This window comes from Hippichthys cyanospilos, chromosome 15 (assembly GCF_059441005.1).
Source record: "Hippichthys cyanospilos isolate Australia breed blue-spotted pipefish chromosome 15, RoL_Hcya_1.0, whole genome shotgun sequence".
Classification (NCBI taxonomy): Eukaryota; Metazoa; Chordata; class Actinopteri; order Syngnathiformes; family Syngnathidae; genus Hippichthys; species Hippichthys cyanospilos.
Genome location: NC_142383.1, coordinates 18,716,430 through 18,732,607, shown reverse-complemented (window position 1 = coordinate 18,732,607; position 16,178 = coordinate 18,716,430). Strand labels below are relative to the sequence as shown.

General features: G+C 43.6%; 1 long non-coding RNA gene across 1 annotated transcript; it reads left to right on the top strand.

Annotated features, from left to right (window-relative positions):
* The first annotated feature begins 8,025 nt into the window (after positions 1-8,025).
* On the top strand, positions 8,026-14,544 carry LOC148412167 (uncharacterized). Its single transcript, XR_015867900.1, has 3 exons — positions 8,026-8,114; positions 9,218-9,418; positions 14,434-14,544. It is a non-coding gene; the product is annotated as an uncharacterized LOC148412167 (long non-coding RNA).
* Positions 14,545-16,178: the final 1,634 nt, after the last annotated feature.

The following is a 16,178-nucleotide window of genomic DNA, read 5'->3' as shown; positions in this document are numbered from 1 at the left end:
TTCCGCAATCAACACGTGTGACGTCACGGCGGCTAATCTTACAACTGTTGAAATCGTTTTTTTTCCATTGTGTTATTTTTATTTTTGACAAGTCGGGCGAGTATAGAAAAATTTCATTTACGTTTGTCTTTTGTTTTTGTTGTGTTTTTTTTCTTTTTAGATATTTTAAATTGTACTGTAATGAGCTAGTGGAACAGGTGTGCTGAGCAGGAGGCAGAAAGACAACCGATTGGCTCGTAACCCGGAAATGGGTAATAGAGAAGAGTTTAAACGAGACAAAACTGGAAGAAGAGGAAAAAAGGTAAGAGTAAACAAACGTCCACAACTGCTTTTCATGTGCTTCCAGATTGGTTTGTCCTCATATCACACATGCCTAACCGTTTATCTAATTCAAACATAAGAAAAGGCCCAGCTGAAATATCAAAGGAATGTCAAATATTAACCAGATAACTGACTGGCGTACATAATCACGTGACAATACAGTAAAATGACTGCTGTTATTCTTACGGCAATTTTGGTAGGAAAATAATGACCGATTTCACTTAAATTATTCACTATTCCTGTACGTTATCTTTAATCTATTTTTTTAAACATATGCTGACAGAACAATGTTATTGTCTTTCACAAGATGAAAATATACCTCAGGAATATTTTATACCACTTATTTTTTCAATGACACCAGTACAAAATACTCAACTGAGTAGAGTCACAGATACCGATACCAAGTACCAATACCTCTACTAGTTTTCATACACAACATTTTATCATTTTAATTGACAGTTTTAAAGAAGGGCCTATACATTCCAATGTAGCATTTTCTTTAAAATCTCATTAACTTAATGGGACTTTGTGTGTTGTCAATCCTATTTTATGTGTGTGTGTTTTGTAATCCTGCAAGCCAATCCGCTGCTCTTGGCCCTGTGGCAAAATACTTCTTTGAATGGGGTGTGGACTTGAACACACCATGCTGTTACTTTGCAACAGGTTCCAACAATATCCGTGTATTTAAAATGAAAAAAAAAGCAAGACAAGCGAGGACTTGTTGTGTGCATGCCACATGGTGGGAGTATTTCACCAAGCAGCCCAAAGAAGTTGTGCAGAGCGGTGGGAACTAGTTGGGAGTGTATGTTTTGGAATTAGCATGTTTTGGTGCTTGAATTTTAACCCTTGTGGAGTATTTTGATCTTTTTTGGGGGTGATTTTCTTCTACATCATCATCATTTATTTGGATAGGCCTGAATCACCGCAGTCGCGAAAGGCTTCACAGGTGAAAAAAATATATCATACAGAACATCACAAGTGCACAATGGCATTTCCTGAACAAATTGCCCAGAGGAGGAAAGCAAAAGTAAAAAACCTCATCCGGGGAAATAAGAAACCTTCAGAAGGGACCGCAGTTGGGAGGTTTAACATTGCCTCTGGTGGATGTTACTGCTCATGATGAATTGTCTTTTAAGAGTAGGATAGTATGGATGTATTTTGGTGCACTAGATTGAAAATAGTTGTGTAACAGACTGGGGATTTTTTTTATTTGGGGGTGGGGGGTGTGTGTTGCCGCTTTCTTACACTTGACTCCTTGAATAATTGTACACAATACCCGCCTCTCCAGCTCCTTTCCTTGGATTGCTCTTGTGTTGCTACTCAGCCATTTGTTAGTAACCTTGCCGCAGTAATTATAATTCAATTACAGCTAGACACGCAACAATTAATCGATTAATCCGGTGGTTTTGTAATGGAGGTATGTGTACCCCTGGGGATACGTGAAGGCATTTCTGCGGGGTACTGTATGTGTAATTTTAATAGGGTTTCTGCACGTATATGCAAATATAATTACATGGGTGTGATACTGTGATTGGAAAAGTAGATTTTCGTATGTTAATGTTATTTTTTATTCATGTATATTTTGTTGTTGTTTTTAATTCATATGTGTTTATATTTATTTTTTAATTATATATATATATATATATGTATATATATATATATATATATATATATATATATATATATATATATATATATATATATATATATATCATGATATAATTTAGAAAATAGATGTAGTAATAATAATAATTACGCTCAAACGAGCGTAACAACCCCACATTAGCAGCTCCACGCTTCCGCAGTGTACGTTGAAATTTCGATTAAGACGGTACAAAGTCTACAGTACGACGACAAGTAAGACATCAAGCTAAAATCCCAGTTGCGAAACGCCAACGTCACGGTCGCGGTTTCCGTTTCACCGTAGCGAGTGACAGCTGCTGGTAGGGGGCGGTGGCGGCGCGGAGGTGGCAAAGGCGTAGGCCGCGCCCGTTACAAGCGCTTGGCAGCGTAGCAAAACAGCTGTGAAGCAATCTGCCTTTTAGGATTTGATTAAGACCTGCGCGACGCATTCGTTGCATTCCACAGACCAAAATTAACTTGTGTGGCTAGAAAGACAAGGCTAATGAAACTCAACCCGCTCTTCTAAACACAAACGGAGTGGCTAGCTAGCATTTGTCCAACATCAATTAAAACATGTTCTGTAGCAAGGTGGGGGAACAGACATTCGCGCTTCAAGGGGTTTACAACAAATTAACATTTGCCCAAATTTCATCTGTCCCATACACTGCAAGTGAAACAAAGTATTGCTGAGGTTGAATAGACTAAAAACAGATCTTTAATTAGGGAATTAAAAAACTTCTATCTTGCATTTTCTGGCCAAGAGACAATCAGAAAAAGAATGCTAATTTGTTCTGCATTCCCAGAATGCTCAATCAGGAAGAAACTAAGGACTAAGAAAGGGAGCAACTACTACTAATCTCTGTTAAAGTCTGAAATCCGACGTAATGTCTCGGCGACGGACTGACGGACAGTCAGTCAGTGGCCATCTTTGTTTATTACCAATCAAAGGTGTCAGCAACATGGAAACCCGCGACGCGTCCACGGTATACCCGGCCGTCTATCGTGGTGGTTTTTGCATTAGCGCCTCGGATTGACATCCGAGGAAAAAAGGCGCGGCGAGAAGGATTGATGTAGATGCTCCCACGCCATCAATCCATCCTCAAACGGGAAAACAACAAAAGCGTTTTTTTCCGCCCCCATCTTTACGAGCTGTGTCCTTGAAGCGCTCTTGCGCACGATACCGCCTTCACCTTCGCGTGTTTGTCTGACGGCAGCGTCTACGTGAGCGCGCCGCGCCGCGCCGCGCCGAGGCGGCCGGGGAATTGATTAGAATAAAGACGGCAGGAGAAAATGATGTTTGCGGCTGGAAACGGGAGACGGGCTGGTCAAGGAGAGAGGGCAGCTGGTGCCTACTTTGCATGCGTGGGGGGCGGGGAGGGGGGGTTGGGGGGCGACAAGTTGACGGGGCGCCGCGCCGCTGCCTCCGACCGCATCTGCTCACGGAAAAGAAGAGGAGGTCCTCAGGGCCGCTTTTTTTTCCACTTCACTGAAAAGCAGCCAGCTTCAAGCATGTCTGACACGCTGACTTTTATGCAAAAACAAACAAAACAAAAAAAACAAGCAACTCCAGATCAAACGCCAAATTGAAAAATTTTACCTGGCTAACATAGTGAGCCCTCGTTTCAATTCTCCTTTTCGGACTAAAAGCCTTTACTTTTTTCTCTCTCTTTGAAATCTGCGGCTAATCTGCTGTTTTTTTTTTTTTTTTTTTTACTACTGGCCACAAGGGGGCAATCTCTCGGTCAGCAAAGGTAGAAAATAGACATTATCTATTGGGTAACAATTGTAATTTCCATTTTATTCTTTTACATGCTTTTCAATTTAACCGCTGGGGTAAATTTTGACCAAACGCGGGCTTTTTGTTGTTTTTGATGCGTGGTATTAAAGAAAGAAACCCACGAAAAAAACACTGGGGGGCTGCAATATTGCGTAGATTGTCAAAACATGACCACTTTCAATATGCCACGCCCCTTCTAAATGCTTGCAAACGGGAGGTCAGGAGGTACACCCTTTAGGTGTCAAAATGAGCCCATGTCAGGCTCATTTACTGCCATTCAAAATTGGAAAAATTGCCAATTTTGGACATATTGAAAACCCGATGTTTTGTCATGCATTGTATCATGCATGTCAGGTGTGGGAAAAAAAAAAAGCGGGAAACCTGCAGCCTCAACGGCCCTTGAGGAGTTTTGCAGCTATGTTGTTGGTTATTTTCCAGACTTTTTTTTCTCAATCCTCACTAAATCCTAAATTTGACAACATTCCTAAAAAAAGAGTCCGGTGAGTGAATGCCGAGGTCCCGGCGAGCCGCAGGCGAACCCCCGCGTTCCGACTCTTGTCATTAAGAGTTGTTGGGCTGTCTGCGGCGTAAAGGAAAACACTCATAAATCAGCCGCTTGAAGACGGTGAAAGTGCTCATGAAGAAGAATCACGGCCCATTTCCCGGCAATAAAACGCCGCTTCCTCCATTGTGCGCCGCGCTGACAGAAACTTGAGCCTTTGTGTGCAATTATTTATTGGAAACGCCGTATGATGTGGCTTCGCCATAACTCGGCTGACAAGTGAGGCCTTTTTAACGCCACGCTGCTTTTGATGTGACGTGATGTCAAGGCCCTTCTTTTCAAAAGCTGGAGAAAATGACACTTTCCCTCGCGCTCGTTAAAACTTGAGCTAATTAGGCCGAGTGTGTTTATTTACCCATTCATGACTTGCTTATCTATTGTTTACTGGGCCTAATGAAGGCGTTTACGCGCTGGGGTGAAGTGAGGAGGTTCAGGACGGGTCACCCCACTTGTTAAAGCGAAAGGAAGCAACAAACAAACTCTAGTGGGTATATCGTCACGTGAGACAATCGATACGATTGCAAAGTCAACAAACTTACTTTTGGAGACTGATGTGGACGCTTTGCGGAAAATTGCATGATCATCATAAAAGTCTGGGCTTATATATAAGAATTAATTTCATGATTTATTTATTTTTCATATATACAGGGGGTCCTCGGGTTACGACAGTCTCGACCTACGATGTTTCAAGGTTACAAACGTGCACAGTAAACAAATATATATATATATATATATATATATATATATATACACACACACATACATACAAAATGTCAGCTGTATTGACATTTTGTCTCTTTTTGGCAGATCACTTTTGGCAACACCGCCAACTATTTTGAACGATTATTTTGAAGAGCTCTAAAACGCGTATGGGAACATGCGTTATGATGATAAAGGACTCTGCTCGAAGAAGGTCACTTTGTAATTGTTAGTCATCTTGAGCGTCCTATTGTGCGCGTCGACGTCTCGCCGGCTTTGCCCTTAAGACGGACTGACGTACCGGCTGCACCGAAGGCCAATCGGGCCTTGTTAAGCAAATGGATTCCGAGCGGAGGGCGAGCGTCAAGGTTCTGCTTCACGCCACGCTTTGCCCCGCCGTCGTGTCCCATTTCTCAGTACAATTATCCAAATACCAAGTCCAAATAAAAGTCTAAATGTGCCACGCTGTGCGAAAACGGAGACTTTGCAACTCATTTCATGGTCACGACTGCAAAGGTCACCGCCGCGAAAGAGGAAAAATAACATCTCCAGGTGCCAATGACTCAACTCAATACTTTAACCGCATAGAGGCGAATCTATTATCGAGTGTGCGGGACCAATAAAACCATGATATATATTTATGGAACTTTAAAAACATTATTTTTTTTTTAATATTGTCCAAAATAGTATGAGCGTAACCACTATTAATTATAAAACATTTTCAGAATTTATTTAAAAAAAAGAAAAAAATGGACTCATTTTTAAATTTTACAAAATCAGCTCTAATAAAGTACTGAATTCTAACTATCTCTATACATGTATATGAACGTAGCAGGCCAAATGCAGCCAGCGCACCCTATTTTGGCCACCCTTGCTTTTAGCATGCAAAATATGCATTCAGGTGGTGCAGCCGTGGCGGATTTTTCCTGCCGGTTCTGTAAGTAAGTATTCCTCTCTCGGGTTGCGTGACGTGCATACACATCGAGTGTGAGCATCTGCTTCAACCCCTAGAGCCCTCCAGAAAGACGTGCGAGGTGATTGGCTCCTCCCGCGGCAGAAGGCGCGTGATTGGCTCAAGAACAAGGAGCCGCAATTAGGGATCGCAACTGTTCCCTCGGGATCGTGCGGTCAAAAAGTAGAAACCACACCAAAAAAGCACGCTGGCACTTTCTGTATTTTGCTTTTGTTTTGGACAAAAAAGGGTTAAGTTGGATCACAACAATGCTTTTCAAATGGGGGTCAATGTAGGGCCTTGAAAAAATCCCAGCAGGGTTTCTACGGGTATCAGTAAATGTAATGTAATGCCTATTTATTCTGAGAGAGGAACAGCATGTTTTCTTTTCAAATTAAGAGTAAATGAATTGGAATATATGGCATTGCCACATAAATTGCTTCAAAGTTAGAACAAGCATATCAGAATTTCAAACGGGGTGTGAAGAAAATTTTGAAACTGTAAACTGAAAGAAAAATAAAATATGCGACCACTCTATTAGGTGCACCGGATTATAAAATGCACCTTCAATGAATGGCCTTTTTCAAAACCGTTTTCATATATAAGGTGCACCATAATAAAAGGTACATAGAACCAATTTCTTTTTTGTCAGTTTGAGAACCGCATTTTCTGTGTATAAAATGTCTAGGCTAGTTTTTTTTCCCCCCTCCTTGTTTTTGTGCTCTGCATCCCCTCCATCAATTATTGATGCACGGTGTTGACACATGGGCTGTATTATGATATCTCCGCAGGCATTTTTTTTTTTTGGGGGGGGGGGGGGCGTCCATCTAGCAAGGTGTCATCTTGAGATGCGCCGGCCGCCAAGGTCAAGCAATTGCTGATGGGCCTTTTATGACTGTCAAGCCCGGGGTCCTTGCGCGCCGAGTGGGATTGATGAGGATTTAGCGGCGGTTGAGGGCGCGGGGTGACAAACGGGTCACGGGAAAAATGTCCAAATGGAGGGTTACACCTTTTCGCCCAGACATGCCGCGTCAGGTGGATGGAAAGCGCGCTGCTTTATTCGTTTTCCGAGGTAAAAAAAAAAATAAATCAGAGCATCAGTATTTCACAGTACTCATTCAGTGGTTCTCAAATGGGGGTACAAGCACCCCTAGGGGTACAGGAGACCTCTATATGAGGTTTGACCTGGTTTTAATAAAAGATCAAAACAGTTATAATGTATGTACAGATGTTTTCAGTTGGTGACAGGAACAGTTGTCAAATTAAGAACTAATTAAGTGGAACATGAAGCAAGTTTTGTACCCAGCCTGTTTTTTTATTTATTTATTTTTTATAATTACAACTACTCACCAGTCTTTACAGATATGTTCCTATATACACCATATTTATATTTATTATGTCTCATTTGTGTTATAGTTGTTGAATGCCTTTCGTATTATTAGGAACACACTTTTTCACTTGGCTCAACAAATATTTCACAGGGGGTCAGTCACTGAAAAAATTGGGAGAACCCACTGTATTATTGTAAGGTTTTATTGAAAGATCAAAACAAATTTCCTCTACACGTTGGGAGTTGGTGATAGGATCATGACCGTTTTCTTTTCAAATTAAAAGCAAATGAACTGGAACTGGAACACGAAGTTTTGTACCCAGCCTGTTTTGTTTATTGTAAATTACATATATATTATATAAACCGCATTTATATTTCTTGTTGCCAATTTGTGTTATACTGACACTTTGTTGTATGCCTTTCATTTTGTTTTGATTTATACGGATGCACATTATCATTAGGAACACACTGTTCCAGCGGGGAGGTGCATGCCTGAAAAAATATTTCAGGAGGAATGCATGATTGGAAAAAAAAAACGGTCAAAAAAACAAAACACTGTATTAATTTATGCAATGGACGTAAAAAGTCTACACACCCTTGAAGAGTCTGAAAAATAATGTTTGCACAAGTGTGCACCCCCCCATTATAACGGAAACGATTCTGCGTTCAAAATCAATTCAAAGTGCAAATAAAAGAATAAAAGAATAATTCATTTCAAATGTTCTAGTAGGCTTTTCCTGACTTTTATTCGCTTTCCTCGCAGAAGCCAGAAGCTTTGGCGCCCTTGACCTGAGCGACGCCAAGCCGTGTCCTCCCTCCCCTGCCGTTCTGTCCCTTTATGTGCGAGGAGGTAGGTTTGGCCAAAATACTGCGCCGGGGACCTCGGGGCAAGATGCCGACCGATACAGTATAGTGTCAAATGCGATCTGAATTGCAAAAAGAAAAGTAGGATAGGTAAGCTACCGTTTGTCATTCGCCGGCATCCGTGAGATCCCGAACGGCGTGCAGCCGCAGTCATCAATCAAGCCCAACTCCAAAAGGCGTATGAGTCACATGCGCGCGTGCGCTTAAAGCTTTGCTAAGTGACTCGGGGATGAAGAAACGGCCGAGGAATAAAAACGCGGGCCGCTTTTTACGCTGTATTAAACCGCAGCCGATTAGATTTGGAGCGCAGACTTCCTGTCCAGACAGCGGCGCTCCGATTGCTTAGCGTTCAATCTATCGGCCATCAAATTCTTATTTTAGCTCAATCTTCCGGTAAATTCTCCCAACATCCTTTTTTTATTCGGCTTTCACAATAGTTCCAATAAGCAGGTTTATTTCGCCGCCAAGCTTCTCATTGCTTGGGCCGGACCTCTTGATTCCTTAATAATTCATCTTTTGTGGGAATTCTCCCATGGGGGGAAAGCCGTTTTCTACACAAAGCGCGCTCCGTTAATAACGCTTGCCCGAATGAGTTTATTGTCGACGGTGAATTAGACGGAGAAAGCTTCAAGTCACGTATACCCTTGGAAATTCGCCGGCATTTTCGGGAAGAATCCCCTTTTGTGTAGAAAACGGACTTGTATATAAATATACTTTTGAAAAGCAGAAACTAGCTAAATAAATAAAGATAAAGACAAATGAAGTAACTTCCTGTTTGGTCCTATACAGTGGTGTTTCTACTCACAAAATGACGTGAATCTTTCAAAAGATAGCATCAAGCACTGGGACTTTTTTTTTTATAATAGACTCAAAATCGATAAGGTTGACTTAACCAACTCCCAAGGAAAAAAAGAAACTTAAAAAAAAAACCACGATGACATCTGAACGTCTGCAGAGATAAACTTTGACGATGATTTAAATTCTACTCCTGTCAGGTTGTTTATTACTGCAGGATATTAGAGCAAAAAAAAAAAAAAAAAATTGTGCAATTTTTCCGATAAGCTGTCTTCTTTCTTGCTATCATTACAGTTAGCGGTTTGTTTCGACCGGCGGGCGCTTCCCACGTGGTCCCGTTTCTTATCTGAGGGCGGCAGCTTGAATGTTTGATCTCTCTGATGTTCCGTCACCTCCGAGGCACGTCGACAAAAAGCCGTGACAGTGGTTTTACGGCGTTCCCAAACCATGACGCCGCACCCCCCCAGGAATGCGCGGAGTGGCACATTCGAACGAGTGAGTGACTCATAAATAATTTGGCGTTTTCGAGTCGAGTTGAAGAGTGTCTGTCAGACAAATCGGCGGGGGTGTGACTGCAAGGGGTGGGGCGGGGCGGGGGAATCCACCTCATCTGAATTGGGAATTTTTTTTGTTGACCGAGATGATTGAATTTTCGCGGGGTGTCGTCTTTGCACAAAGAAGCGCCAGTGTCGCACACACGGGGATTTTTCAGGCTTTGGTAAAGCGCCATACGCGGACCTGATGGTTTTCCAGGAAGGGAACTCGCACTCAAATCATTCACTGCAAATGTCAAAGTTCCATACCATAATCCCCCAAATATAGGACGCGCTTTTTTTCCCACACATAAAGGCCAAAAGTATGGGCGCATGCTATAAAAGGTAACTTCGCAGTATAAGACGGATCTTCAATGAATGGCCTATTTTTAAAATGTTTTCATAAATAGGGCACACCGCATTATACGGCGCATAGTATAGAAGCCACAGTTGTGGCTGGGCTTGTTTCATGCAGCCACTAGATGGTGCCGGATCAAACTGGCCGTTTATACACTGTATAATGCTCACCTGATTATAAGGCGCACTGTCAACTTTGGAGAAAACTGAAAGTTTTTAGATGCGCCTTATAGTGCAAATTATTTGGTATCTCAACGACATTTAAACAAAATTGGTTTCCTGTGAACTGAAAACAAATATCACCTTCAAATATTGATTTCCTGCCTTCTTGACTTCTATAATACAGAGTAGGTCACTTATCAAAAACCGTTTTCATATATAGTTTGCACCGCATTGTAATGCACATAGAATAGAAGCTACAGTAGTGGTTGGGGTTGCATTATGCATTCACTATCGGGAGTTTAAAATAATAAGATTTTTATATGTCGACATAAAACATTAAAATATCTTGTTTTGTTGATTTCAAAACAGTTTCTGGATTGATTTAATAAAATCCTGATTTCTTTTCCAAAAACTGGCGGTTTTGGTGTCATATAAATTGCTTCAAAATCAGAGCATGTATAACATCAAAATTTCACGCAGGGTGTTGTAGAAATTGTAAAAAAAAAAAAAAAAAAAGAAAATCGGATGCAAATCCAATTTGATATCCAAATTTTCTCTTCACGCCACCATGGCCAGAATTGTGCCACCGAGGAGCAAAATATCTGAATTGTGTCTCTTGAAGCGTTGCGGGGTAAATCCGGCCCAAACTAAATCCCAAATTTTGGACTGCCGCTACGCCACCTGGGGACGGGGCTCCAAAAATCTGCGGGCATTGTCTCGCGTTACTATCCCAAATAATGAAAACAATAAGTACACGCGTCAGGTTCGCGCGTACGATTAGTACATGTGTGGCAGCAAAAGTATATTGTCTTTTTTACAACGATTCTGACAAATGACGCGGCACTCGGCCGGTCCGCGGAGGCAAAACGGCGCAACGAGATTACATGAGCAGTCACGCCCCGCCGACTAATCTGCCTGGCCGACGTCCACCGGCGCCGGAGGAGATGAATACGACCGGCGCTTTGACACAATAGCGGACGGACGCGAAGTGCCTTAATGGTTGCCATCCATCTCAATCCCGGCCGCGCCATCAATCTCAGCCCCTCAACATCTTAATTGGCGCGCCGTCACGTGCCGCTTGCGTAACAAAACAAAACAAACATGGCGGGATTTGCCAAGGAAGGCGAGCAGGTACGAGGAATGCAAATGCGCAGGAGATGCCGACTCTAAGCGGGAATGAAATTCTAAACAGATGTCACGCTCCGTCCCAAATGGACTTTCTGCATTGTTATTCATTGAACGGCACGCTCGGATTAAGGGACTCGCCTCGCACGCGCTCACAAAAACCAACGGCGTTATATTGCCGCTTCGGCCAATCAAACGTCCCGGGTTTTGTCGGACGACAAACGTACACGCGCCCCCCGGAGGGCCCTCATATTTAATAGCTCGGATGGCGCCAAGGACATGATCGCTTTACCCTTGTTGTCGTTTTCATTCCCAGCGCTGTGACTAAATCAAATCAACCATATACTGGAATTACCCAAATATAAGCCGCGCTTCTATTCATCCAAAAAATGCAAGGCCAAAAGTATGGGCGCGTCCTATAAAGCGGAGGTCCGCAGCCGCCGGTCGAGTCGCGTGGGGCGCACTCGAAATAACGACGTTTTGGAACTGCCTTGGGTATTTTTAGTTCGTTTTTTTTTCCTCGATTACTCGTCATTTGTCAGCTAAACCGGCAACCGTCATTGATGTACGGAGTGTCCATCAGAGGTGGACTCAGACTACCCCACCATTTTCTTTACCGGGAGACGGTGTCGCACTTTTGTGTAGAAGTCTGCGTCTTTGAAAAAAGTCTAAGCCTTCCATCCCGACAAAATTGAGAAAGGAAAAATCTAAAAGATTTGATGGATGGACAATGTCCGGAGCGTAACATCCTTGCTTTCCCACCCCGAGGATTAAGCTTTATCTCCCGTGTGTCCGCTAAAACCTTGAGCCGTCCGGCTGGCGGCTCCTCAATTCCAATGGCCTGGCCATTCGCTATCATTGCTCATCTCTGCCAGCCCCACCGAGAGCCCCCAAAAAATGAGCGCCATCATCATCATCGCTGTAGCAAAAAAGAAGAGCAAAAGGAAAACAGCGAGGGCTTGCTTGCAGTGCGCCTGTGGTTTCGTCACATCTCAGTCAGCAAAAGCATGAATATTGCAAAATCCTAAAGATGAACACTGTTGAGAATTATGCAAATTTTGCCTCTCGATTGGCCTCCAGCAAGGACTAATATTGGATGGAATGAATGATGTCATGTTTGAGTCATGAAGGGTAATAAACTAGAGCGCAGACCTCCGCCCGGACGGAACAAATGTATTGGTGACACATCGTACTTCCCGGCGCACCTAAAAGTCTTCAATTTACTCCAAAGCTGACGGCGCGCCTTATAATCTGCTGCGTCTTATACGGCGCCCAAGATTTCATCTTTGAGGGACAACTAAAGAAAATAACTTCATCGCCGTGTCCATTCTTTATTTTCAGCTGTACCTGTGTTTTTTTACAATGAAAATATAAATAAAACACCCACTTGTAAATAGGCTCCAATTTTGAAGCGATTCCTATGGGGACGAGGCGCAAAAAACGCTTGTTTTTGTAAAAGAAAGCGAGATTTTTAAATCAACAAAACAGTATATTTGAACTTTAATATTTCATTGTTTTGTTGACATTGCAGCTCCAGTGGCAAGCCCAGCCACGACTGTAGCTTCTATTCTATGCGCCTTATAATGCGGTGCGCCCCATACACGGAAACACTTTTCAAATAGGCCTTTGGTTATCATCCGGTGCGCCCTGTAGTGCGGATCGCGATATGCGAGAAGCGGTGCCTGTCGCTTGAAGTTCTAGAGTAACTTTAAGCAGGCGTTCCATCACGGTGGCCTTCCAGCAGGTCATTAGCGCAAATAGGGCGCCGTGTCCGGGAGGGGCGGGAGCGTCAATCAGGATATGACGGGCGGACGGCGGGTCTGCCGCAGAGCTCGCTTAACGGCGTCCTCGGGCGCTATCGCCTCGCTCCCTGATGGAAATCTCGGCGGGGCAAATGTATTTGCGCGTTTGCCGTCGACATTCCCGCGGAGGGAGATTGCGTTCCCGCTGATAAAATATTACTATCCGGGAGAGGCTCTTGAATGGTCTTGTAAGGTCAGGGTTGCATTAAAGGGGCTCCAAGATGCTCGTTAGGAAAAAGAAAAAGGGCTCATATTTTCCGTGCGGAGCCAAGGTCAAGGATAATTGTTTTTCTTTGTTTGGCGCTATTCGAACATGGCTCGATCCGACGTCGGAGGACAGATGCGGTCTGAGTGCTTTTGGCAGATTTGCCTTTTTTGATATACAGCCATTCTCGATTCGTGAGTTTCTAACAGGGTTTTTGCGGGGAACAACGGATACAAAAACAATTGAAAGTCATAACAGGATGTTTATTGTGGATTTTCAAAATAAGAGCGAGGAAATCGGCACATTTTTAGTCAGGCAAAAATGACTATTATAGTCATTTACAGTTTTGTTTTTCATAAAACACAACCGATATAGTTAGCCGTTTTTACGCCCCAAAATATGACCATTGAAGCTTATGACTTTTTTAGATAAGGAGGGTTTTTTTTGGAATGTTTTTGCAAAATTTGTCCATGTATAAGGCACTTATTCTGTTTAGTTTTTTTGCAGAAAAATTATGTTTAGTAAGACGACCCCCCCAGCAAAAAATAACAATCGTGTCGTGAGGTGTTTTTTTTTTTTTTTTTTTTTTTGATGAAGTTACTGCTTTACAGTGATGCTAGCTAAAGGTTTATTTAGTCCGGGACAAGTACATGTGTGTATTATTTCAAATTCAATCGGCAGACAGAAGCTTTCCTGCAATATTGATCAAAAAGCACCTCATCTTGTCCAAAAGCATGACCTTCAGCTCTAACCGGCAGTCCGAGGGGATGGCGTCCTCGCTTAAGTGAATTACGTGGCCGCGAGGCATTACGTTAGGCGGCATCCCGCCGACGATCCGTCATCGTCTCCCGGTGGCGCGGGCCGGTCCGGTCCGGGCCGGGCCGGCCCGCCGTCCGACGGGCCCGGCCGGAAGACGGGCGCGAGGAATTCCGCCAAGGTCGCGGGCGCCCCGTCCCGTACGCGCCCTCCAATGGGGAAAGAGACCCTCCCCCTGCTCAAGGTCTTCATGAATAAACGATGACATTTGTATCATTTACGAGCCGACGGATAATACCTCCGCCCCGAGACTATGGAGTACTCCAATGGGTTTTCCACTTGAAGCCTCGCTTCGCGTAAGGAATAGTAATATCGAATACGGAGCACGTTTGCCAGGGACCGTTTATGAGTCCAGTCACAACGTCCGATCGATACCATTCCTCCCGCCGATTTTGCTTCCATTACAGCGGAATAGGAAAAAAAAAAAAAAAAAAGACTCTTTGCGCGCATGGTTGTCGCGGGCTGTGAAGAGCGCTGGAAAACAATGGCGCCGTCTGTCCGTCTTAACAGATGGTGACTTTGCGCGGGGGCCTCCCCTTTTGCTCTCGCCAGACAGCCCATCAGCGGAGAGGCGCTTAAAGATCGTCCTTGGAAAAACACCGTAAACAAGTCACGGAAGGTACGCCGTGACCTACGGGCGCGGAGACATGTTGGACGTCCACGACGCCGATTGTTGCTGTGAGACGTATCAAGACGAGTCAAAAACAATCTCTTGCGAAAGCCTTGACTTGCATGTTGAGATTCATTAAAGCCAGGCTGGAAAATGCTCGGCCAAACGTGTAACGCCGCTGTCGATTAGGACCTCGGGCAGATTTTTCAAATTATATTTAGGAGCGTGAAACGGGAGATCCCTGGACACAAAGCATCCTGGGAAAATTCATTCCATTCAGATCATGATGAAAACGTCTCCCTCGTTGCTCTCAAAAGGCAAAAATGTTCACGACACCAGAGCAAATAGCTCGCGGGGATGACGGCCTTGTTAATGCCCCTTTCTTGCAAAATATTAGGCGGCTTTGCATATTGCGTCAAGTCAAGGCCCTCGGGCGCTGCAAGGACATTTCCCTCTATTTATCTCTTATCGCAGTCAGTAATCACATCCGCCTGATGCGCATCGTCAAACAAAAGAGCAAAAACACATTTTGGAGGACGCCCACTCGGCGATTTTACCCAGCGGCCGCAACAAACGGCTCCGGGGTGGACGTAAAACTCCATTGGCCCATTTGACACTTAGACGAAATGTTGAGTATTATTTTTTTTAAATACGATATTAACCCCTGGCTGTCCGGGGATTTTTCACTAGCCTGGCCTTACCGTCACCCATCTTGGGCTGATTTTGAAAGGCTCATAACATCCTCGAATATAAATATAGATTTACTTTCAGACCCTCAAAATGTTCAGTGGCATCAGCCCTTATCCATACATGCATACATTTTTTGTGCTAAATGCAAAGACTTTTGCACTATGGGAGTCCAGGCTAAGCCAATCATCAAAGTCATTGAAAGGTTTGCAAATGTCTTAAGATGGCCGTTAGCGCCACCCGGTGGTTTTGGGGTGTCTATATAAACATTTCTATTGCGTCCCGTTGGCGAGTTGCTGTTGGGAGATGCACGCAAAAATCGGGGGAAATTGCATGATTGAACATCTGCTTTTCAATATGTCCAAAATTGACAATATTTCCAATCGTGAATGGCAGTAAATAAGCCCAACAAGGGCTCGATTTGACAGCGATAGGGTGCGCATTATTTACCTCCTGTTTGCAAGCATTTAGAAGGGATGGATGCGTGGCATATTTAAAGTCGTCACCTTTGACAATCTATGCAATATTTTAATTATTTCTCTAGTTCCACATAACCTCGGGTCAAATTGCCCCCCCGGGTAAAAGTGACCAAGGGACAAGAAACACAAGAGGAACGTTAAAAAACCCAAATAAAAATAGCGCTGTGTTTCGCCGAAGATTATAAGCCCAAGAAAAGAGATAAAAGTCCCTCGAAGTTGCGAATGACCTTTTGAAATTTCCCATCCGTCGGGAATGATTGCGTTCTTTGACTGACTTTTATTGCGCTCTCCAAAGCTGTTTTCCGTCTCATCCCGCTCGCCGTTGTCTTTGAGCGACCCCCATTTAATTGGCAAATGAAACATTGTTTGGATTCAAACGTGGGGCTCCTGCGCAAGGGCGCGCTTTGTGTGCATTTTTTTTTTTTCTGGCCTTATCGCTCTTTCCGTCAGCGCTCGTCGTCTTCTGACCCGCCGGCTCA